We start from the raw sequence: 24,872 nt of genomic DNA on the forward strand, positions 1-24,872 counted from the left end.
GTGTTCAATACTTGAAACAACCCAACAGAAGAATTATGAATAGATTGTAATCATTACTGTAAGATTCCCTTTCTTCCATACACCATCTTAGAGAAAGGAAAGCTGATGTAGCTTAGCCCACTCAGCTAACCACTTTCTTCTCCTGCATTACTAATCGAAAATAATATATAGACTTCAAAATAATATAGAGATTAATTCCATATGTTTTTAGTTAGCTCTAACCCTCAAAAGATTTGTGTATAACTTTGACATCAATTGGATCATTAATTTGTGAATTATAGCATTTTGAGTAAAGCAACTTTTGTTATTGTGAAAAAAGTGGATAAAAAGGAATTTCGCGTGTTGATAAAATATTGCAGTTGAAGTTTCCGGACACTGCCCCAGGAAAATCAACCATCAAGGATTGGTATGCCAAGTTTAGACGTGGTGAAATGAGCACCGAAGATGTTGAAGGCAGTGGATGCGAAGAATGAAAAGATTTTGTTACCGACGAAAACATTTTAAAAAACCACAAAATGATTTTGAATGACCGTAATTTTGATAATTGAATGAAATAGCAGACACGGACACTATAATATCAACTGAACGTGTACATTACTTTTGACCAAAAACAACGACAAGTAGATTATTCGGAGCAGTGTTTGAAGATGATTAAGCGTAATAAACATGACTCCATCATTTCACTCCGAAGTCCAATCGACAGTCATCCGAGTGAACTAACTGTACACGATGAACCCGCTCCAAAACGTGGAAAAACGCAACAGTCGGCTGGCAAGGTTATGGCGTCTGTATTTTGGGATGCGCATGAAATAATTTTCATTGACTACCTTAAAAAAGGAAGGACCATTAACAACGATTATTACATAGCGTTATTGGACCGTTTGAACGACGAAATCGCCGAAAAACGGCCGCATTTGAAGAAAAAGAAAGTGCTGCTTCACCAAGACCATGCACCCTGTCACTAGTCAGTGAAAACGATGACAAAAATCCTCATCCACCGTATTCTACAGATCTGCCCCCCAGCGACCATTTCCTATTCTCAAATCTCAAAGGAATGCTCGTTGAGAAGAAAGAATGAAGAAGTGATCGCTGAAACTGAGGCCAATTTTGAAGTAAAAGACAAATCGTACTACAAATATAATATCGAAATGTTGGAGGGCTGCTATAACCAGTGAATCCTTGAAGGGAATTATGTTGAATAAAATTACTAATTTTGCCAAAAAATGTGATTTACTATGGTAGGGTGGGACTTTTCAATTGACCTGTTATGATGATCTATCTGTACCTCATCAACAAATGATATAGAGTACGAATTTAAATTTTATTATCTCACAGTATTTAACTTAGATATCATGTTCTATTATATTACTAAAACAAACGATGAGTTTATTTACCAATATAATATATAAATTTTACTTTAGACCAAAGCATAGCCAATAATGGCATTGCTGAATCCTAAAACAAAACTCTTAAAATTAAAGAGGTTTCCTTTTAAGACGTTTTTATTTTCAAATTGTTTAGCTTAAAATAATATCAGTTGTTGGGGAAATCTTGAATACATTCTGATCATTATTTCACCTCAAAAAATATTTATTAGGAAAAATTTATGTATGTAAAAATAAAGTATGTATTCTACAACTTTTCCCATCTGTATTCAGTATCAATAATCAGATATCAATATATGCATGACTCTCCTGGACCAGACAAAGATGTTTTGGGTTGAAATTTTCTAATTAGATCTATATTTCATCACCAATCACTTACGCGATAAAAAATTCCTCTTTTTTTCCTAACAAATAATCAAACCGACAATGAAACGGTTCAATAAATTCCTTTTGCAGCCATTTTCCCGTGGGTGGATAAAGAGTGGCTGCTTTAAATGCTTTACAAGCTACTTGAAAATTAGAACTTTTTTGGTTGTCTAGGTTTTTTCTGTCATTAAAATCACATCGAGCGCGTTTAAATCGTTGAAACCAATCAATAAAACAATAAAGCCTATCATTGAGATACGACGGAACAGCATCACCATAAGTTTATAAATATGTTTGTTGAGATTCGGTCGCAGAATTCTTCAAATAGCATGTTATACAGAGAGATGTCAAAACCATTCGATTTTAACAGCTGGTTATGTTGTTCAACAGTTGTTAACATTGATACATGGCATTTTCATCAATAAAATGCTGATTAAAAGATATGCAAACGCCTAATAAGAGTAGGCTCAACAGTTTATGTATATCACATATTCTGTCTCAATTTAATTATAGTGGACAAGTTAATGATGATTAGGTTGTAGATAATTATATGTAACAATAATTTCTTTCTTATTTTACTGAAGGAAATCATTAATTGATTAACCACTGACCAGTTAACTGAGATATTAAAGTTCATCTTAAAAATAAAACTATAAATTTATAAAAATAAAGACAAAGTGGACTTTCTGAACATTAACAACAACTTTATTAACAATCTGAACTGAAACTAAGAGTGATTAACATTGATTTGTGAGTGCATAGACCGGGTAAATAAGACTGAGCAAAATTACTATATACTTAAGTAAGTATTCTGTTGCTTTTACAATTTAATTACTAGGTTTGATTTGACATTTATGCAAGTACTCGTACATATGAGAAGTGATTGTAGGCACGTGGTGACTATTAAGAGAAACTAACGGGATTATTTATGATTTATTCGAGTGATTGACAACTTACATTTGACACCACAGCTACTCTAGGAAACCCGGGAAATCCATAATTCTGTGAAAGGCTCTTGTCTCCAGAGGAATGCCATAACTATTTACAAAAACGAATTCAGACTGTTGTTATCCTTATTTGTGCTGATACAGAGTGGATATTCACGTGCATTTTTTATTAAGCATTATTTTTTTGATACGAAGAAAATAGCATCCATGACGGACTGAATTTTTACTGAAAGATTACTTCGTAAAAACTTAAACATAGAAATATTGACATATTAGAAATAGAAACAGTGCTTAAAACGTATCATTAGATTAAATAATATTTAAAGGATTGAAATACAACTTCAGCTAAACAGAAAAGTTTATAACAAAACGAACAATTAATATTCCAAATAAGTAAATAAAATCCTCTTTTATTCAGCAAAAAAAATGCGCGGTAAAAAGACCGAACTGCAACACGATCTAACACCTCTACCTAGTAGGCCTTGCAGAAAACAAAAGAACAATTACGACTGTTAGTCAGACGGCGCAAGGCATTCGTCGTCGTAAGAGCCCTTATAGAACCAGTCCCGTATTGGATAACAACGTCTCGGTTATGAATTCGAAAGGTTTATACGCCGAGCGAACCGTTACCGTCTGAGGCACGTTCGAAAAATGTTTTCATTACAGACCACAGCACCGGCGAATGAAAAAAATCGAACCTGACCAAACGACCTACGGGTGTAAAGCGAAAAAGTATACGTATTATTAAATATGTAACTATTTATCAGAAGGTTAGAGAGTGCCGAACGTCAAAATACTTTGATAGAATGGGAATCTATTTGCGATGACCTTGGTGGTAACAGAGTATCTCAGTATACGTGTAATTGAACTTGAAATGGAAAGCATTCCTGCAAACAGTATACTCATCAGATTAGGTTAGATGGTCTAACCATCATTACCTCCGATCAATGCAATTTGCTATTGGTCAGGTGCATTTCGCCGATGAATTTATTGCCTTTAAACCCCGATATTTTCGTGCCATAATTTCTTAAATTTATTATCAGTCAAAATAATTCAATTTAAACAATAGTACAATAGTAGTGAACTAGAGCAATGATCAAGATATTCATGACTTCGTGTCCCGCTTAGTGTTCGATTATTTTTCATTTATGTATAAAATTGTTTCAATGATCGAACAAGACATCAAAGATGGTCTAACAGTTTTACTTTGGCCGGTAGACTTAATAATCAAGATCATGGTTCACACTCCAAATTTCATGGTCTGTCGCAAATAAAATCTACTTGATAATAAGAAAACTAAAAATTATAATAATATTAAAAATAAAATAATATTGTTAGCGACCCATGGCGGGTCTTCTCAGTTTGACCGAACTACCTACCCTTTCCACACTTGACGTGGATTACAAAAGAACGCGGAATGTCGAGGACACTCATACTTGGAGAATAAACTCTTTCAAGTAAAGATCTGCGATGCAGTCTCCTCTCGAAAACAAATCTCTGCGGGTGTCCCGCACGGCGCTCCACTAGCACCAGCCCTGTTCCACTTGTACATGGCTGATTTCCCACTTCCCAAGCAATCAAACAAAGCATTTTATGCAGGCGATAAAGCTTTATTCAGCACCGGTCACATTCCCGACAGATTGCCTCCCGTGACAGATTTCAAGCCCATCTTAACCAAACAACTGCGCGGTACAAATTCTGGTGGCTGCAGATTAACCCGAGCAAAACCCAGGCTATTCTGTTCCATCGCCAGAAAGAATTCCGCGCATACCACCTTCGATTGAAAAAATCCCTATCCCATGGCTCCAGAAGGTATCATATCCCGTTCGACCGCGGCTTCCAATGGTCATCCCAAATTCAGCACGCTATTTTCAAAGGCAATAGCGTATACAACCTACTATTCCCACTCCTCTGCAGAAACAGAAAAATTCCAATCCCCCAGAAACCGACTCTGTATAAAATGCTAGTCCGTCCAATCTACCTCTACAGAGTACAGGTGTAGATCTCCGACAGACAACTTGCACTACTCCATGTGTTCCAATCCAAAAAAGTTCGCGCGTTACTCAATGCCCCATGGTTTATGAAGAACGCAAAGACCATCTAGAATCAGGCATTGTGAAGTTCTTACAACATGAAAATAAGCTGATCAAATCCCTATCCGTCCATAAATATCGGTAGTTAAAAAAAAACGAAATAAATAAAAAGCGACATCAGCAAAAGACCGTTTGATTCTAGCTGGTCACTATGAAAAAAGAAAGAAAATGTCGAGGCCACATTTCTTGGTGCCACCTCATACAATTTATATCGCTCTTCTAATAAACATATCTCTTTTAACATTTACGTTTTTATTGTATCGCCCTTATGGTTTAATATGTTGTTCTCATTTGCTTTGTTGTAATTATTTAAAAAAGAGTTTTAATTTATATGTTAGGTATATAATGTTATATGTATTTTCTTTAAATTTTAATTTCTAACAATATAAATATATTTAGCCAGTGACTAAAATCTTCAAATCAAAGGTTTTTTTAAACATCAACAATCTGCTATCTTCTCAAAAATACGTTGTCTTTCCTACACAGCTCCTAATATATGCCCTCACTTGCCCCAGATCCTTTCGTTAGTCAATTTCTAATAATCTGTCTATTATGAACCTATACCATTATTTAAAACCCTATATCTATATCTCTTAAAGAAGTCGCTGTCTGGTGATTCTTAAGGCGCGTTTAAAGCTGACACTGAATAAGACTAAAACCCTCAAATCTGCAATTTGTACTACTTTGCCACCGTAATGTGTAGTCAATACTACCAACAGTACCAGTACACTGCTGTCCGGCAACAATTTTTTGTGTTTCTCCTACATAACGTCTAACTCCCTAACACCTCTTATCCTTACTCATCCCTACTTTAGACGACGATGTTTTTAACTGATGCAATGCTAGACATTATAGCATGGAAAATGTCGAAGATAGCATGCTGAGGAGAAATGAGACAAACACTGTCGCTAAAACTACTACTGCCAGTAACATGCGAATACGCAGAGAAGTCAAATAAGACTAAGATTTCCATATATCGATTGTGCTGTGCAAAAAATATATCCAGCACTCATCACGGCAGGACGAAAGCAATGAAATAGTCCATGAATGAAATTATAATATTTGTTAGAAAGTAGAGGATTTGTGATAAGAAGCGTCCTGGTAACTAAAAAACAAACAGAACTAATCACACGTATTCCAAACTGTTTAAATAAAATACTGCCCAACAATATAATGCAATATAACATTTCATTACAAACATATATTGGTCTAATACTTCATCACACAGTTTATATATAAAAAATTATTATATTAATTATAGTTCTATTTCTATTTTCCAAAGCATAATTATCATTGTTCCGACAGCTACATGACATATTCATACACAATACTTTGATATTATTTCATTCAACCTCATATCCGTAATTCTCTTAAAGTCCAAATTTCTATAAAAATATGAATCAATGCTATAGAACTGTCATCATTCTTATTGCAATCGTTAGACATTATTGGCGCAAACACAATCTAATATAACATTAGGTATTAAAGATGGATAATTCTTTACCGTAACAACATGAGTGCCAGTAAATTGGTTTACACAAGTGATTTTTCAAACATAAATTGTAAGTTTTGTTCTAACGTCTAAATATCAGCATTTCTTCAAGTATAAATTGCTACGCAGTCACCTAAAGACGCTATTGTTGCATTCAAAATGCATTTTTTTTTGGAGAACGTCAAACAGAATGAAAAAATGTTTTTAAAAATTATACAAACTGATGGTTTAAAAAATTATTCTTAATCTTCAGCGAACATATTTCAAAAAGCAATAAAAACGCTTCGAAATAATTGTTCATAATCTTATATCCCAAAACATAAGGAGAAACTTTCACATCAAGTTTAAGTGAAAACTGAAAATTAGAAAGAAATAATGTTTGTTTCTTATTAATTTTAATCAAAACATAAAAATACATAAAAAAACTATATAATAGTAAATTTGAACTTTATGGAGGCCCTCGTAGCGGGAGGTTTTCTCCACCGCTCACGAAGCCAGCGAACCTAGTCCAAACAATCGCCTATAACTCAACGGCCGGCACGATATTATTATGAGCTGCGCGGCTTTACTGTTTAGTAGTTTGAGTTTTACAAGAACGACAACAACAAGACGAAAAAGACGAGAATTGTTCTTGAAGGTTTCGTATTACAAGGTTCAGTGACGACAATGATGCCCTAACATAGGGAGAACACGATTTATGAAATTCGGCTCGAGATAGTAGTTCGGTGGTTTGTAAAACAATTAGAGGGTATTAGAATATAGTTGTATTAAAACGCCCTAACTTATCATTCACCAGCAATATATCATAACTAATTTATACCATCAGCTATTTGTATCGAATTCCTCCTATTTCAAATGGTACTAGTTGGTAATGGTACAAATGGTCAACAAATTATAAATAAATTATATTATAAAAATCTTTCTCCATTTGTAGATCGTAAAAAAGATAGTTTGATTCAGTTTGCTCTGCTATCTCGTTAGAAAATTGAGATTTACAAATAAAATTCACCAAGCTGCTAATTGGTGAGTGCCAATTTACCCAACGGATTAAAATCCTCTCTAATTAGTCGAATTGAGACATCACTGTGTCCCAATGTCAGTATTTCATATCTTAACGAAATGTAGAAGCTTATTAACAATCAGGAGGTCATCGTTTAATCAAATCAATAATATCAATCAATCATCAAAAATATTCCTAATTAATAACGAAAGAAGATTATACATTTTTTTAAATTAATTTATCACTTTGATAACATTATATATAAAGTATTGAAATTAAATAAATAAGGAAACCAAAGATAACTCGTAAGAAATAATTTATCGATTATAAAAATTAAAATGACACCTGGTGACACCCATAAGGGTTTCCCAGTCTAGTCACATTTGTAATTGTTCAGAAACAAAATATCAGGCAAAATAATCACCTCATCACAAGTAAGTAGTATGGATACAACCGATGGTGTTCTGAGATGACTTCCAGGTTGATCACTAATCAATTACTAATCCTGAATCAGTAAATATTAACACCCCATAGAAAAATATATGATTCTAAGTCTCTATTAGAGGCAATTTTGATCAAAGTATCATCCAAATAAGTTGTATTACTGAAGGATATTGATTTGAAGTGACAACTGGAAAAAATATTTCGACAGGTTACAGTTTAAGGTTACTAAAAATGAAGAGCTATACGAAAGAACAATGCGTAAATAAAATAATTGCCGGCTTGGTGGCGCTTACCACTCCGCCACCAAGCGATGGGACGGTCCTCCTACTGTTGCGATAGCCGCGGCGCATGGTCGTAAATTTATGTTTGTGATTGTTTAAAATTTGTGAATGTTCTAGGCAAGAATGTAAAATCCGACAAGGAAAATGATCCCAGTCACGCCAGTAACCAGGCTGGGTAAGACCGGATGTCTTCTGGGTTGATTTCTAAAGTTGGTCACTCGCCAGTCGGTAGGCTTAATGCTGAGGACCGTGGTTCGGAGCCCACGTTAAACTTGAGGCCCAGTCCAGATAAACCCATAGTTGGTAAAAGGAGAATTTAGTATATAAAAAAAATTTAAAAAATAATTGAAAAAAGTTAAATTCATTAAAAATCCAAGAACAAGGTCAAAAAATGGATGCTGATTTATTGAGTAAAGAAATTCTAGAGGATGAAGCTTATTTGTTAGCTTCATTATTCGACAAATTTACCGCCTTTGGGATTCAGGGAACCCACCTGTGATTAGACAAATACGTGTCATAGTTTAATTAGTTCTTCGAAAATGAAACTGGCGTAGCACTGACAGTTGCTGATACTAAAAATCCTTACACAATAAGCGACTTTCCTCTTAATTGATGATGTTGACATGTAGTTTCAACAAGAAAGCCCGTAATCAGCCTCATACTTATTAATATTAAATTTTCTGCATGCTATCCGAGTTGGCTTAAACCATGTGATTTAACGTCGCTTAAACCCTTTTTGTGGGATTATTTAAAGTAAAAGCCAATGCCAACACATCCATGTGACGTACCATAAGACATACCACTACTTTGACATACTCTGAGACTACCCACTAGGAGTGAGCGACATATGACAGTGACCATGAAGACCATTTGCCCGATATGCTATCCCAAAAAAATTACAATAACTTTGGATTCTATTTAACTTGAGTACTTTAGATAGGTTACTAAAACCTTGAGACCATCCTTGTGGATTTTTAATTATTCTTATTGAATTATGTAAAAGCAGGGCAATCTGTGATTGGGATTATCTATAGGCTATAGTTACGGTTACAGTCAGTAAACACTATTCGAACTCAATAGTAGTTCAGTTATGATGACTGCATATACTTCAAGTCTCAAATAAATTCTAAACAATATTATTACCTATATATAAAAATACGTTAGGACCACAAATAATTATTTCCGATATTAGTTACGTACAATTTTAGGATCATACAATTTTCATATAATGTTCTAATCATCAAAGCTTGGTAACATCGTTAATAAGTAAAATTTCAGTGTTGGCTTTCAGGGAAGAGAGATTATAACCACAAATATACTTCAAAAACACCATTCTACGCCTTTTACAACAGGTAATTGTACCCGAAGAATGTTCTCGTTATCTCTCTATCCTTAGAAAGCCTAGTAACGCAACAGTTATACCAGATTATATTACTAAAACGGTGACCTATTGATTGAATGTTTATGTCTACACAATTAACTTTTCTCTTCTACTGTAACTTTAGATATGCTTCTTTAGATTAAATACTCTAATATATATTTTTCCTGACCGATTAGAAGACGTCACATATGCAATTAAAATATCTAGTGTCAGTGTTTTCTATACGAATTGTCTATTATCAATTAATCAATCAGTTAACAACATCTGCATTAAATTTTAATATTATCTGTATTAGTGCTCATATCTTATATATATTATACATTTTATGTATGTACACGTTATCAAAAATCCTATATAGATGTTGGATAAACCCTAAAAAGACTATAAAGCTAACGAGATATATTGCAATAGGTTTCGTAATTTAATTAACGTTTTAATGATAAATGTTTTAAAATAATTCAATCAAAGTCTTCATTTTATATAAAACATTTTACTAACACTCAATAAACTCTGGATATATCTAACAAAACAGCAACTTTTAGACATAAATATATTTTATGTAACAAGATACTCATCAACGCTCCTATAACTTTTTATAATTTTTTCGTAGAAATCTATTTTGTTATTTTGTTCAAAATAGAATCGAACTTCGGCAATTAGTTCTTTATTCAAGATAGAACTCTTTCTTTAAAGAATTCTCTTGAGGTCTGCAATCATCCAGTAGTCACACTTAAGATCTGAGGGAAAATAGTAACAATTGTGTCACTAATAGCAATATATGTGTAACATGTGTTATTTTATTTAATCATCTAGATGAGGTTTAGGAAACGTGTGCTCTTATGTGCCTAACCCGATACTCACTAATGTGTAAATAATATTTTTCTATATAATAAAATACTATGATTAACATTTATATAATACAAACATTCACACTCACACAAAGTTCACTATGTGGCAATGCACCCACAAAAATTTACTGTTTGATTCTTGTATGGTTTTATTGAAAACCTTTATAAATATTTTTAGTACGACTAATTCCACTAATAACGAAGGATGACTAAATTTGGTTTCATCAGTCATGTAACAACCTCGCTGCATCAAGTCACGCACTATGATGCTTCGTACGAAGCCGAATTATTTACGTACTTTTGATGACATTTTAGAAATAATTACTCAAAAATGTTTGCGGTTTAATCCCAGTTCAAATAAAACATTTTAAATCACGAAATATAAAAGTCAACCCTGGTATATTTTTATTTTAAAATTTTTTTAATTAAATTCGTCATAAAATTTTATCGCAAATTAGACCCAGCTAAATAAATAACGTATAGCTTTCTATTAAAAACTCAGTTTAAAAGTGATTGTGTCGAATTTGAATTACCTAAAAATACTCAATGCTATATTAGAACGCTAAAAACCATTATTTCTGAAAACTGACCGATGTTTATTGGACCGTAACAATTTAAAATTAGATCGGGATTATTAATAGAACCAAGGTGGTTTATGGAAAAAGTGGAAGAAATCCTACCCTTTAGGTCACGTACATATAAAACTAGGATTAAATGAAATACGTATATCGGATTTTTAGATATAACTATTTCATCTGGTTTCGCTATCAGTATACGTTTTACAAGATACAGTACAATTGTATTTATTAAGTAAAGTATAATTAATATTTTTCAATTAAAACTCTATAATATATGATATATCATTCAATAAATTTCCGATCTGACACAGGCAGTACTTTTGATTGACTCATATGATCTCTGGGAAGTGGTAACTTTTTTTTATAAGGAAAGTATTATAAGGAATATACAAAATAATATGAACACCATTCAATATAGTACACCTTGTCGTATACTACCAACACTGTTTCTGTCCAAATAATTCGACGTATACGCATTTCATTGTATGTATTGTTAAAACAACCGATCGGTGAAATATTTGGTCTCTCAGATGTTGTTTAACGTTCCGCGAGTATCCACGGTAAAGACAGCATACACAAAGCATGTTAAAATATAACCAGCTATAGTGGGCGAAAGTCAAAGTTAAATGACACAGCTCGATGAACATTAAAAATGATTGTGCCCAAACAACATAAAGCTACTGAAGTAAAAGTGGTTGTGCAATAGTGATAGAACCTGGACACTTAATGACTGGTAGAATGTGCAACGTTTGCAAGAAAACCAGAAAGAAAGCAGAAATAAAAAGAAAAGCTTTGCAAAAAAAGAAAAGTTCATCGAAAACCCCCAAAAGGAGCCTACAATATAGACTACCTGATTTCTACAGCCAGCATGAGGGAAGGTCTATTATGAATAGGACAGTAGTAACGCAGCATTCACATAGTCATGTCACTCACACCACTGGCGGAATTATTGTAAATCAAAATCTCGAGATCCTCAATGATGAACTTTTTATTATGACTAGGAAATTACTAGCAAACCCTTTTTTATTCCAAGATAAAAATGCGCCCATAAAAAAGATAGAGAACTTCTAATATATGATTAGAAAAAAATCCTAGTTAAACTCAACTTGCAACAGCATACTAGTTCAAAAAGAGAAACTATAATTAAAATTCTAGGACTTATGGGAATTAATCAGAAAGAAAAATCAATCAGAAAGAGAAAAAGGATTATTGAAAAACGTTTAAGAATTTTTTTTATTATTATTTAATTAATATATTGTTACTAGTCGTTTCCGTCTAACCTACAATTTGTCTTTATGATAACTTAAATCTAGATATATAACTAGGAGGGCCCATCGGCCCTATCTTAGTCTCTGGTAAAATAATGTTTATAAATGTCACTGCTGAATTTTTTAATATATCCTCCTCACTACACAACACTACACAAGATCAGATGGTTTGATACTTTTGAGTCTGTGTGCTGTTCTGGTGGTATCCAATAGTTGTAATATTTCAATATTCGTGTGAGAATGATTTCTTGATTTCTTGACCGACTGTGGGTATCTGAAGGTCTCGATGTAGACAATCAGTCCTATAGTATTTGGGTGCGCCCACAATACCTCTCAGGACTTTGATCTGAAAAATTTGTATTTCATTTATGTTACTCTTTGCAAAACATCGCCATAATTGAACTCCGTATGTCCATATAGGTTTCAATATTTGCTTATATAATAGCAATTTATTATGTACTGATAATTGTGATTTTCTTCCAATTAGCCAGTACATATTCCTATATTTCAATTCCAATTCTTTTCTTTTCTTCTTTATATGTTCCTTCCAACGAAGTTTTGCATCGAGATTCATTCCGAGATATTTAGCGTTGTTGCTATATGGAATGATAGTATTATTTAATGTTATGGACGTTTGTACGGTCTGTTTATAGGTGAACTGCACATGCACAGATTTACTTTCATTAATTCTTATTTTCCAAGCCTGTGTCCAGTTATTTATATTGTCACTTGCCTGTTGTAGTTTTCATGAGGCTTCTTCACTATTATCTCCGACAGCTATAATCGCAGTATCGTAATATTTTCCGTTTGTGGTATATCACAAGTAGTAGATAAGGCATTGGTCCCAGTACACTTCCTTGTGGTATACCTGCTTTAGAATATTTTATTGTAGAGTAAGCTTCTTCTTGTTTGACTCTAAACATTCTGGTTGTAATGTATGATTTTAATAGTTCGGTGTGTTGTTTTGGTAGCATTTTCTGTAGATTATTAATAAGGCCTTCATTCCAGACCTTATCGAAAGCTTCTGCTACATCTAAAGATATAGCGGAGTATACTTTTTTACTTTCGTAGGCTTTTTTAATAACATCTGTTATTCTGTGGACCTGGTCAATTGTTGAGAGCTTGTTAATAAACCCAAACTGATGTGTTGGTATTAGGTTTTTTCTCTCTATGATCGATTTTATTCTTTTCAACAGAAATTTTTCAAAAACCTTAGATATTACTGGTAGCAGTGATATAGGTCTATAGGCTTTTATTTCATTTGCTGATTTTTTTGCGGTTTGCTGCCATATTCCAAATGTCTGGGACATGTTTTAATCTAAATGCTGTATTGCTCTAGTTGGTGAGTTTTATAATTCCCTTTCTTGGTAATTTTTGCAGTAATTCTACTGTTATTAAATCGTAGCCTAGTGATTTCCTGTGCTTAATGTCAGTTTTAATAACTTTGGTTAACTCTTTCGGCGTGACTAATTCAATCATGGAATTTTCAGCTTCTATGTCCGGCAAATTATGTTCAATATTAGTTTCGTTTGGTTTGAAAGTTTTTTCTATATATTCAGCAAATGCTTCTGCTATTTGGTGATTGTCACGTGCCCAATTCCCACATCTGGTCTCTTAGAGGTGGACTGTGCAAACATGAGCGCTTTAGATATTTTGTGGCTTTCCAGAGTGAGTAATCAGTTTCTATATCAACTGTTAAATTTCTCAGATAGTCATTTATGGTTTTGATTTTAATTTCCAATATTTTTCTTTTCAGTCTTTGGGTTATATTGCTTAAACTATTTTTATTTTTAGGTATTCTGTTTTGTTGCCATTTTTTTCGGAATTTACGTTTTTCACCTACCATTTTCTTCACTTCTTTTGGATAATTGATTCCTTTAGTTGTACTCTTAATTTCTGGAGTATTATTCCAAGCAGCTTGTTGAATATCTACTACGAATTTTTCAGCTTCAAAATTTAATTGTTCAGTTGTCTTGAGGGATACATTTAGTTGAATTCGTTTGTTCAATTCTTCAGAAAATCCTTCCCAGTCTGTTCTCTTATTTGTTAACGTTGGGTTTCTTTCTTTTCTTATTATATTTTTGCTCAACGTCAGAATCTCTGGCGTATGATCTGAACTTAGCGTTTAAGAATTAAAATTAAACGTTAAGAAAAGAATTTATAGAAAAATATTTTATCGACCAAGAGCTATGGCAATTATTCAGAAAGAAAAATTAATCAGAAGAAGAGAAAAATATATGAGTAATATGACAGGAGGGGTCATTGAAAAGAGTTTAATTACTGATAAAATCTTGATTCAAACGAAAAAAGGTAATTTTTATAAAAAATCAGAATTTTTGGCAATTTTACGATTCTGGGAATAATTGATTGAAGTAAAGATAATTAATTTACTAATTGTATACAATAACTTGTTCTTTAAAAATACGTTCAAATGTGTTATACTACATACAGTAGATCAGAGACTATCAATTTATTATATAACAAATTGTTATTTTATTGTATTGCATATGTTTAGCAATACATTTTTTTAATCAAATTTATAAACGAATCATATATTAAAAAGGTGGTTACGTTTAAAAAAATGTTTTGAAACATATAAAACTTTCTACGTAATTAAAAAATATACGCAGTGCAAAATGATCTGTACATTGTGTTATATAACATTTTTAATTTTTACTTTTTTAATTTTACAGTTCGTATTTGAACGGTATCGATATTATGAAAGGCGGCAGCATTATTACATACTTTCCTATTACAGAAACAAATAAAAAAAATATCGAGAATTGTTCATTTATTATAAAATATGCACTTTTTTCTTATACAGAACAGTGCAATATTTTTAACAAAAATAAGCAATTAGAAAATAACACTAAGCTTCATAAGATATTTATCGCTTATTCAGTATTGTTTTGTTTATGCCTTTTAAATATTTTTATGTTAATATTAACGTATCAACCAATTACTTATTTAAAGATTAAGAAATTAATAGACTGCCTACGATTAAACAAAATTGCAAAATATTTTGCCATTTTTTTGATTTGTTCAATTTTTTTATTATAAAACTAACAAAAATCCAAATTTTATAAAAATTTTACAAATTTTTTTTGACAAAAGAATGTATAGAGAAAGCTCACGCCAATTTTCAAATAAATCAGTCCAGATTATGCTGATACGTCATCAAGATGTTTATTGTACTGCCTGCCGCAATTTGTAAATTCGTTTTAGAATAAGACACTGTTTTCCTTCTCATTTTATTCTAGCTAAAAAGAGACACAATGCTGTCTGATTAGTTCGAACACGTAAACGAATGAGCCTGTCAAAGTTATCCGGTTGTCAGAATTATGCAAGATTCTTTAAAGCAATAGTGATAAGAGATTATAACTCTAACCTATAAACTATTGTGGCTGTATAATTAACTGTAGTTTTTGGATGTACTATAATGTTAAAATAAATTATATTTGATAACATTTTTGTTGAATTATTTTATTTAGATTAGAATTTTGTTGTATGTCAAAGCTAAACTGAACTAAAACTCAGAGTTGATGTGGCAACATTGCGACATTTTGATGTCACAAATTTAAATGACGTATGTTTAAAATAACTTTGAACAGATTATATGTCAACTGCTCCGAAAAAAATAGTTTCGAGAAAAACGTCCTTTTTTGTTTTTAGATACCGCAGTTTAGACGCAGCCTCACTAAAAAATTATATCACCGAAAATAATTTAAAATTTGGAAAATCCTTTTAAAGGCTACTTGAAAGGTTAACTTTTGAGAATATAAAAAAACTATTTTTTTCAAATTTCTAGACTAAAATAACCCTGAAGTTAAACAACATGTTGGTCGGCTTGGTTTGCGCTGTTGCGCTTGCTTTGCTCAGGGCGACAGGACGATCTTCTTACTGTTGCGATAATCGCGACTTTAAATCCTGTAGTGATATGGAAATCTATGTTTGTGATTCTTTACAGGTAATTCTCAAGAAGGCAAGAGTGCAAAATCCAACAAGGAAAATGATCCCAGTCACTGGATGTTTTTCTCATATGATCTTTAAGTTGGTCATTGGTAGGGTTAATGCCGAGGACCGTGGTTCGAAGCCCACGTTGGTATAAAGGAGACTCTAAAATATAATTAAAAAAAACAATTTATCAGAATTAGCATGGAAAGATTAATAACAGTGAATTTGACATCAAGGACAAAAAACGTACGGGAAGGGAAAGACGTGGAATCGAAAATACAAGTAACTATACTTTGAATAAAATATATTCATTGCCACTTTAGAGAAAGTGGAGCTTCAAAATGACATATAAATAAACTCAAAACCTATTTTTACACCTTATATAATACTATTAGATGTGTCATCAATAAATTAAATATGAAACTTTTCAGTCGCTACGCTAAAATAAAATAATTTTGAATTGGAAATATCAAGTTTATATTTAGTTATTTTGTTCTGTATTGTACAATACTAAAAACCTAAATAATTTGAAGCTATCTCAAGGAAATCCAACCAATTAACAGAAGTAATAGTTACCTAAAACAATCGTCTGAAATGACGGAATTCGTGTATAGTCTCATCAAAACTATCCCACAGTCCCATTGAGATAAAAAGTGCTTCCGCCAATGTCGAAAAACAACACTTTTACTACTATAACGGCAGGTTTTTGTGTTAAAATTAAACTAAATTTAATTACAGAAAGACATTATCGTTATAATAAATAATATTCATCATATTTGTGCTAATTTTCTCTAAAATGATCATTATTTCAAAAACTTTATATTTAAATATAACCTTAATTTATTATACTTTAGTCCAACCAACCTAGAAATCTTCCGAAAGATATTATGTCAGTGAATTTTCAAGTTGAATATCAGTGATTTATCTGACCTATCAGTAACTAAGCTCCAGCTTATTTTAATGATAAGGTAAAACCAATTTTATATAAAGATCACTGATAAACTAGACAAAAAACAAACAGAGGAGATTATTATTTTAAAAAAATTAAACGATTATATTGTTGTATAGGAAATTGTTGAGTACCCTTGAAAATTGGCGTCGGTAAAGGTCGATAAAGAAGATCTATATCAGTTATGAAAGGTCTAGGAATCAAAAACTTTTATTTTGTTGAAAAATTATTTTCTTTGTACACGCATAAGTCACGACTTGTAATATAAACACATCACTCATCACATCGCGTCACCATTCCGATTTAAGCCTGTTTCGTACTAATCGCGCTATATAACACATCACTCCTGAAGAAACGACCAGAGGGATATACATAGTCCTTTTCCCATGTAAATAGCTTACTGTCGCAGTTGAATTATTTGTGAGTATCGCCTGCATCTTCGCTCATCTGTTTTGGTGATACTTTGATTTGCGCTGTTTTTGCTGAAATTTCCATGGTATACCCTATATAAAATGTTTTCCCAAGTTTTGGTGACTCCAAATTCCAAAAGTTAACAGCTTACTGTTTAGTTACTGTACTACTGTAAACTGCTAATCGCCATACATATTCTATCCAAATGCCAATATACTATGTTAGTTCACCACAAATTCAGATCGCCTTACATCCTGAACTTAGATACTTGTACCAGGAATCCAGGAATATGAGTGCTTTTCAAATCATGGACGTTTCCTAATTCTAATGATGTGTGGCTAAGACCCTTGAGCACCTCACACTTGGTGACCTATAACTTGAACTGCGGTACCTTTCCGTAACTTCCGCGTAGTTTTACCTCACCAGACCAATTTCCTAGAGTATGCAGTACCGAATTAGTCGCGCTATATAACATACCTAGTTTTACTATTGAACCTTCAGACAAAGCGCTTTCGTTTATGCTTACAATACCACAGTGGACAACCAATAACATTCGAAGATTATACATTTCTCAGACCAAACGTATCATATCATCTTATTTATTCAATATATCCCTATATGTATAATACAACATATAACTTGCCCTGGGATCCTCTACCCAGCTTAGGTTACTTGACACATGTTCTCACTAAACATCAACAAAAAGTTATTGTTCCCGACGAGAATTAAACCCGCGATCTCTGATTGGGAGCTAAACGCTTCAACCATTACACCATAGAAGCAGTTGTCTACAATATTTCTACGAGGCTCATATGCTATAGATAGTGCTTAAAAAGCAAACTGAATGACTTTTACACTGAACAACTTCCAATTTTCCGTCAGCAATCACATTATACCCAAATATCTGATTATTTTAGATATAAAATATGTGAAAACTTTGTACGGTCCTTTGACATGTGAGCGTTTCCCTCGATTTACCCCCTTCCTCCAACAGATTCTGATTTTGTTCGAATGGAACCACCTCGGAAATGCACTGTTTCGAATAAAGTTCATAATCCTCATACTTGTTAAGATACGATAAATTAATAACTAAATGCTGTCATATTTTACCGGATATATTTCAATAAAAATGTACAAATTTTAACGAACTACTTCAAAATCAGCCTTTGTTACCCAATCACTTATTCAATTTTAATTGGTAATAACAAGAGCGGTTATGTATTCCTACTTAAAATTCTCGTTCTCTGTTTGCGTTTTATTGCAAAAAAGTACATATAATATATACTAATGGATCGCGTAAATCAGCGTTCATGTTCGTATTAAAACTTTACATAATAATATTGAATTTAAAAAATCAAAACGTATTGTTTTGTTGCTATTAATTAAATGCCCACATGTATAACGATGAAAATCAAATCAAATAAATCGACAAAGCGACAATAACCCAGATGTTTATCGTCACATAGATTGCATGATATCGTCTATTTTATTTTCCTTCAACCGAAGTTGGAAATACTACTCATTTTGACTGATATGGCATGGACTGAAAGTGTTGAATGTTTGACAGCAGGTAGGTAGGCTCAAGAAGTCTCGCTAATAGACTTCATATACTGCTAGGGAACAATTTTTAAAATCATAATATACCCAACATAATTTTCAATAAAACTTGAATTCAACAAAACTAATTTGCAAACCTAGTGCATTCAATTAAAAAGTTTTCAGAAAAATTTTTCAGATAAAACAGTGATATTTATCATACTTAATTAATTTAATCACAAGGATCTATAGTTCGTACTTTATCAAATATGTCAAACTTTCCACTGAATCAAATGATTTTCAGTGAGCTTTACTTCAACAAAAGACGTTCAGTATTCTGAACTGAAAGAAGTTCCCGTATTCTACGTAAGTTATGCACTAATGAGTAAATATTAGGTACTTGCATATATACCCAATCATTATGCTCATCTTTTCATTCTGAATGATTTAAAAGGCAATTATTAATAAAATGTGGCGTAAAACATATTAATCATACAATACATATTATACATAAAATACATATTTTCCATCATTATCTATAACCATTTTTCTAACAATATTGCGATAACGTGTCGACAGATTAAAATCGGTCAAATTAGCCGCATCGGTCTGAACAAGAGATAAAATAAAAAGCCGCAATAAAAAGACACAATGTGTGGTGAGTAAGCTGGTTGTGGCCGAATTTCCCTTAAAAACTCATGCAAAGTGTGGCCCAGCGTTGTCTATTACACTCACTATTCGATTAACATTGTTAGACATCTGTGGTAATAGTAGGATTCGGTTTTAACAGCTCATAATACACTACATCTTGGTGACCTCGCTCTGTGTCGATGTGACGTCGATGTGAAGATTTCACCTGAACTAACTCATGATTTTGCACTTGGGATTGTCGTGTTAGATTCACTTTTTATTCCCAGTCACGATACAAAACTTTTCTGAACCCAATTGTTCGAAATGGCACTTTGTCTCCTATTGGTGGCCATTTTCCCCTATTGGATCTTTCCCATATCATAAAGGCCTGGAAATAGTTGACAACTTGGAGATATTAATTTAATGAAATTATAATAAATAATAAAAAATAAATAATTATGAGTATATAGAATGAACGGGTAAAAAAGATATAATGTCATAAATATTACATGCTGGGTTAAGGCTTGGCCTGAATCCTTCGGCAAAACCTTCGATCAAAATATGTTATAATTAAATTTCGGTGACTTTTTGTTCTTCCATATATGAAGATTGACTTTAATTGAACTTCCAATTTAGACTCGATTATTTTGAGAAGACATTGTATTTTATTTTTAAAATATTTAACTGTATTCATAAAACTTGCGATGTTGCTGACTTCCTGAATTCCAAAAATTAAAATATAATTCAGCCTTTAGTTGAACTTTCGGTTAAAAATTATTAAAGGTAATTAAAACTAAATGTATAAAGCGTCTATAAAGTCATTGAATTCGATAAATTAAAATATTAGACATTTATTGACACAATAAAATATTTTTTCAAAAAAAAATTAACCGACTTCAAAACATAAATAAATAACTCACTAAAAAGTATAAAAAACAATTAAACATTGATTTTTAACACAAAAAAACGTTTTAAATAAAATATGTACGTAATAATCCTTGTAAGAACTAAATAAAAATCATTGAAGTTGGTGCCGTGCCCAAACAGTTATATTAAATTAGATTTGTTTTGTTCCTAACTTAATGTTGTGTTTATGACATACAATTATATTATTATCTTTATATTGTTTGAATGCTCGGCACTTAGTGAGTTCCTTATTTATTTTTTGATATTGGTTAATTTTTTTTTGTAAAAATATTTTATTTTTCTCTTTTCAGTGTTAGTTATTTACTCCTTAAATTACGCTATTATTTGGTATTTAATTTATTATGTATTACAATGAGAGCCCAAGTCAAAGTACAGCCCATATGCGAAAAAATATGAATAAAGAAATTATGATTGAAAATAAGGAATGTTTCAAGCCCTGGCCTCCACTGCCTCGTCTAGGTGATTTCATAAATGTTGGCACCAAACTGGAAAAAATAAAGTTGGTGCCCTGTTGGAAATCGATCCCGTGACCTCCGCGTGTTAGCTTAACGTTCTAACCACTACACTATAGAAACAATTGCCTGCAACGTTCCTACGACTTCTCATATGATATGAATAGTGTTTAAAAAGCAAACTGAATAGTAAACTGAACTACTGCCGGTTTCTCATCACGTCAGTTCATCAATAACATTATACACAAATATCTGATTCTTTTAGATAAAAATATGTGACAACATTATACGAGCCTTTGACATTTGAGCTTTTCCCTCAATTTCCACCACTTCCCCCATCGTATCCTAACTTGGTTCCAATGGGACCACCTCGTAAGTGTCCTCTTTCGAATAAAATAGAATTTTGAAAATCGATCCGTAATGGATAGAAAAATACATTAAAAATAGATATATACAGCCGAACATAGAACTTCCTCCTTTTTTAACTCGGTTAAAAATAAAAGAAAAACGTTGATGAACAAGATAATCAACAAATTTACTAACCTCTGCAATCGACCATTTAATTGATTGAATTCTATGGAGAATCAATTTTCGATTGATTTTAAACCGTCGAATAAGAGAAACAAAAACGCAACAGCGGTTTGTTTATTGGTTTTTGCCTATTCTGGTTAGCCTACCGTATCAGGGTACGGTACTGCCCATGACCAATTAGTATTTTTTTACTTTTCGCCATTTCGTTTTTTGTAATTATATTAGTTATTAGTTAAGATTTAATTGTGACGACCTTGACGATAACTCAGATGTTATAATTGCAATTGTTAATTTATTTGATACGAGAGACAGCAAAAGTATTATTCTAAAAAGAAATATATTTAAAAATTTGAGGATGTTAAATAAGAAAAAAATTAAATGGAATCCTGCAAATTTAATATTTTGGTTTTGTATTCATAAATTATTAAAATGAATTATTATTTCTCTTAAGAATTTATGATTATCAATAAATTATTTCTAACACATTTTTAAGACATGTTTATGTTTACTTCATTTTAAAAAATAACATTCTTCATTTCGGTGCAAAGGTAGATACCTAATTATGTCACTCGGTACGTAGATTCAATTCATTTTTCGAATGTTAAGTAGGCGGATGGTAGATTAAATTGGAAACGTGACATTAGGCAAAAATCTGAGCATATCGGACTCGTACTAACTGTACTGGTTAGTTTGACGATACTTCCAACTTGTCCTAAAATCAATGAAGTTGATTTATAAGTGAAGTTGAATATGAACTCAAGGACTGTCAATATGAGGTTGCACTAGACTTGACGGCTATCAAACCGACTGGTAATCCAACGTTATTAAAACAAAGTTCTTCGATTAGTTACCAATAATTATCCCTAACGTAACCAGCGAAGAGCTACATGATGACCTCGAAATTAAATGGATCCACAAAGTTATCAAGGGCCACACTGTAAAACATGAAAGATAATTACTAAATCATAGCAACATACAAACAGTATAACTACTAGACAAAGGGCATGCATGAACTTGTATAAATTTCAGTAAACTGATTCAATTTTAAATGTTCTAAATGTTTTAAATGTGTTTTAAAGTTTCCTAATAAAAAATATTACAGTCTTGGTAGCGTAGTGGTGAAGACATTGAAACGGTCATCCTATGATCAGATCAATGACCAGGCTGTGCAAAACCTGATAAATGTCAGCATCTACGCTGATCACTCATCAATAGGCAGACTTGTGGTGAAGCATATAATCGTGAAACTGTAAAACACTGTCAGTTACTCTGCACATATTCATTGTATAAATAAATTAATAAACTCCTGAATGACCTGTCGTAGAGTGTGAATTTCCTATAAGTGTGCATATTCCTATAAAATCAATAATAATTATCTGTTAATCAGACGTTAATTAGACTAATTAGTAGACGTGTTATTAGAAGTATTAATTAGATTTTTCTGATAATTCTTGATTTGGTTTTCGCCAAGTTGATAATATTTTTCACACATCGTTAATCCTTGATATCTTCTTCACATAAAATTAAACTCACATCATCTAACAACTGCAATATTCCTATTTATTTATCCTACTTAGCCTCGTCGTATTTCTGGCTAGTCTCTAAACTCAAGAAGCCATTTTAGAAGAACCGAAAAAGGCTTTAAAAGCCAGGCCAGAAAGGGAATTCGATAACTGCTTCAATAACAGGACAAACCATTGAGATAAATAGATCCAAAGGAGTCTGTTTTAAAGAGCTTTATCTTTACACACTTTATCTAGTGTGCGAAAACTTCAATTGATTTGGATCTCTTATCTATATATGATTATTATTTTATATCGGAAATGTCATGTATAGAAACGGAATGGATAAGGCAGAGAAATGATATTCAATAAATTTGAAAAAAAAAACAATTAACCCGTTTGAGTTTTATTTTAAATGTCTAACTATATTTTGATTCTATATATTAATATTTTAATTGTGTAATTCTACAACATTATGAATAGTTACTAATTTTAATAAGAAAATAACATTACTGATTAATTATTATAACAAGTATCTTTTAAATTTTCTATACCCATTTTTTAAATATAAATATTGTAGAATATATTCATATGCGCACTAAATGTTCTAAAATTATGCCACACAAAAAACAATTCCAATTTCGAGATTTTTGTTTCGAAAAGTATATCCGCGAAATGATTAGTTACACCAAGAACGGGCAAAAACCAATTAAAATGCACTCTGTATTGTCAGATATTGTTCTTGTGCTCATTGAATCATTGAAAAACTGAACATTTTCGAAAGTTTTCAAGGTTTGAAATGAATCCATCATTGCGAAATTGTTTATTAAAAATAGAATACATTCGGTACTCTTTACTCCATCGTTGGTTAATAGTTTTAAATATAAATTAATATAATGTGTAGTAAGTACCCACACTCAGAGATAGTCAATTTTATAATATCTTAAATACAGCTATAATATATAATTGTATTGATACAACCTTTTTTCAAAACAATAGAAAACAGGTGTGTTCGTTAAATTAGTTTGTGATATAATACCATTCACGCCAAGGAATGGCCTAGGATTCTATTCTAAACCACCAACCATTATTGTTTTTATATATAAATGTCAATTTCACATATTAAGGATTCTTTAAAATCCTTTTAAATACATGATAATTCAAGTTGTATATAATGCGCCGCAAGTATTACTGTTATCAGACTGTTAAATAATCTAACCTAACTGTTGGATAGTTTTTCCTATATAAAATAACAATTTTCCATTTAGTATTATTAAGTTATTCAATACATGGAATGTAACGTCCAAAATTGTATTTTCCACATTCATTACTATTGTTGTTTGGTTTGAAAAAATCTGCTGCCGAAAAACTTATGACGTTACTGCTCCATTATACCTCAATTTTGGTTACAATTGATTAAAAGTGGTGATTTTGATATCAAAGACAGAGAATAATAAGTCAACAAATAGATGAAACCAATGATAGATCTAAACAAATTTGACTAAAATGTAAATCTTACAGTATATTATGCTGCCAACGTACACTTCACAAAGTAAAAGTTTCTCTGTTCTCTAAGAAGATGGAGGTTCGTTTATTCTAATAATGGTCACGTTCTTATTATGTATGTACAGAATACAGACGCATAACCGCATGAAATGTGCAGTTAAAATGTGCGAATGTTGTTATATTCTAATCACGTTCTATCATATTAAAAATCGAAAGGAATTCTCCTTTTTATACTGAGTAGAATGACACATCACTTAACAATCATAAACAACTCTCGACATGATCTCTGCCTTAGAATGAACATCTGTTAAGAGAATCGTTATAGTTCGGTCCGCAAGGTCGGAATCTGTAAAAATCGTTTTCACGGTATTTCGTATATCATGGATCAAAT

The 24,872-nt window shown here is 31.9% G+C and overlaps 1 protein-coding gene across 1 annotated transcript in view; it reads left to right on the forward strand.

Annotated features, from left to right (window-relative positions):
- The window catches only part of LOC143202586 (uncharacterized), a 105,568-nt gene that overhangs the window by 35,560 nt on the left and 45,136 nt on the right, over positions 1 to 24,872 (forward strand). The gene's annotated exons all lie outside the window — the stretch shown is intronic.

Source organism: Rhynchophorus ferrugineus, unplaced genomic scaffold, assembly GCF_030347505.1.
Source record: "Rhynchophorus ferrugineus isolate W39M unplaced genomic scaffold, kcgeb_rfMv2 rfM9, whole genome shotgun sequence".
NCBI classification, from domain to species: domain Eukaryota; kingdom Metazoa; phylum Arthropoda; class Insecta; order Coleoptera; family Curculionidae; genus Rhynchophorus; species Rhynchophorus ferrugineus.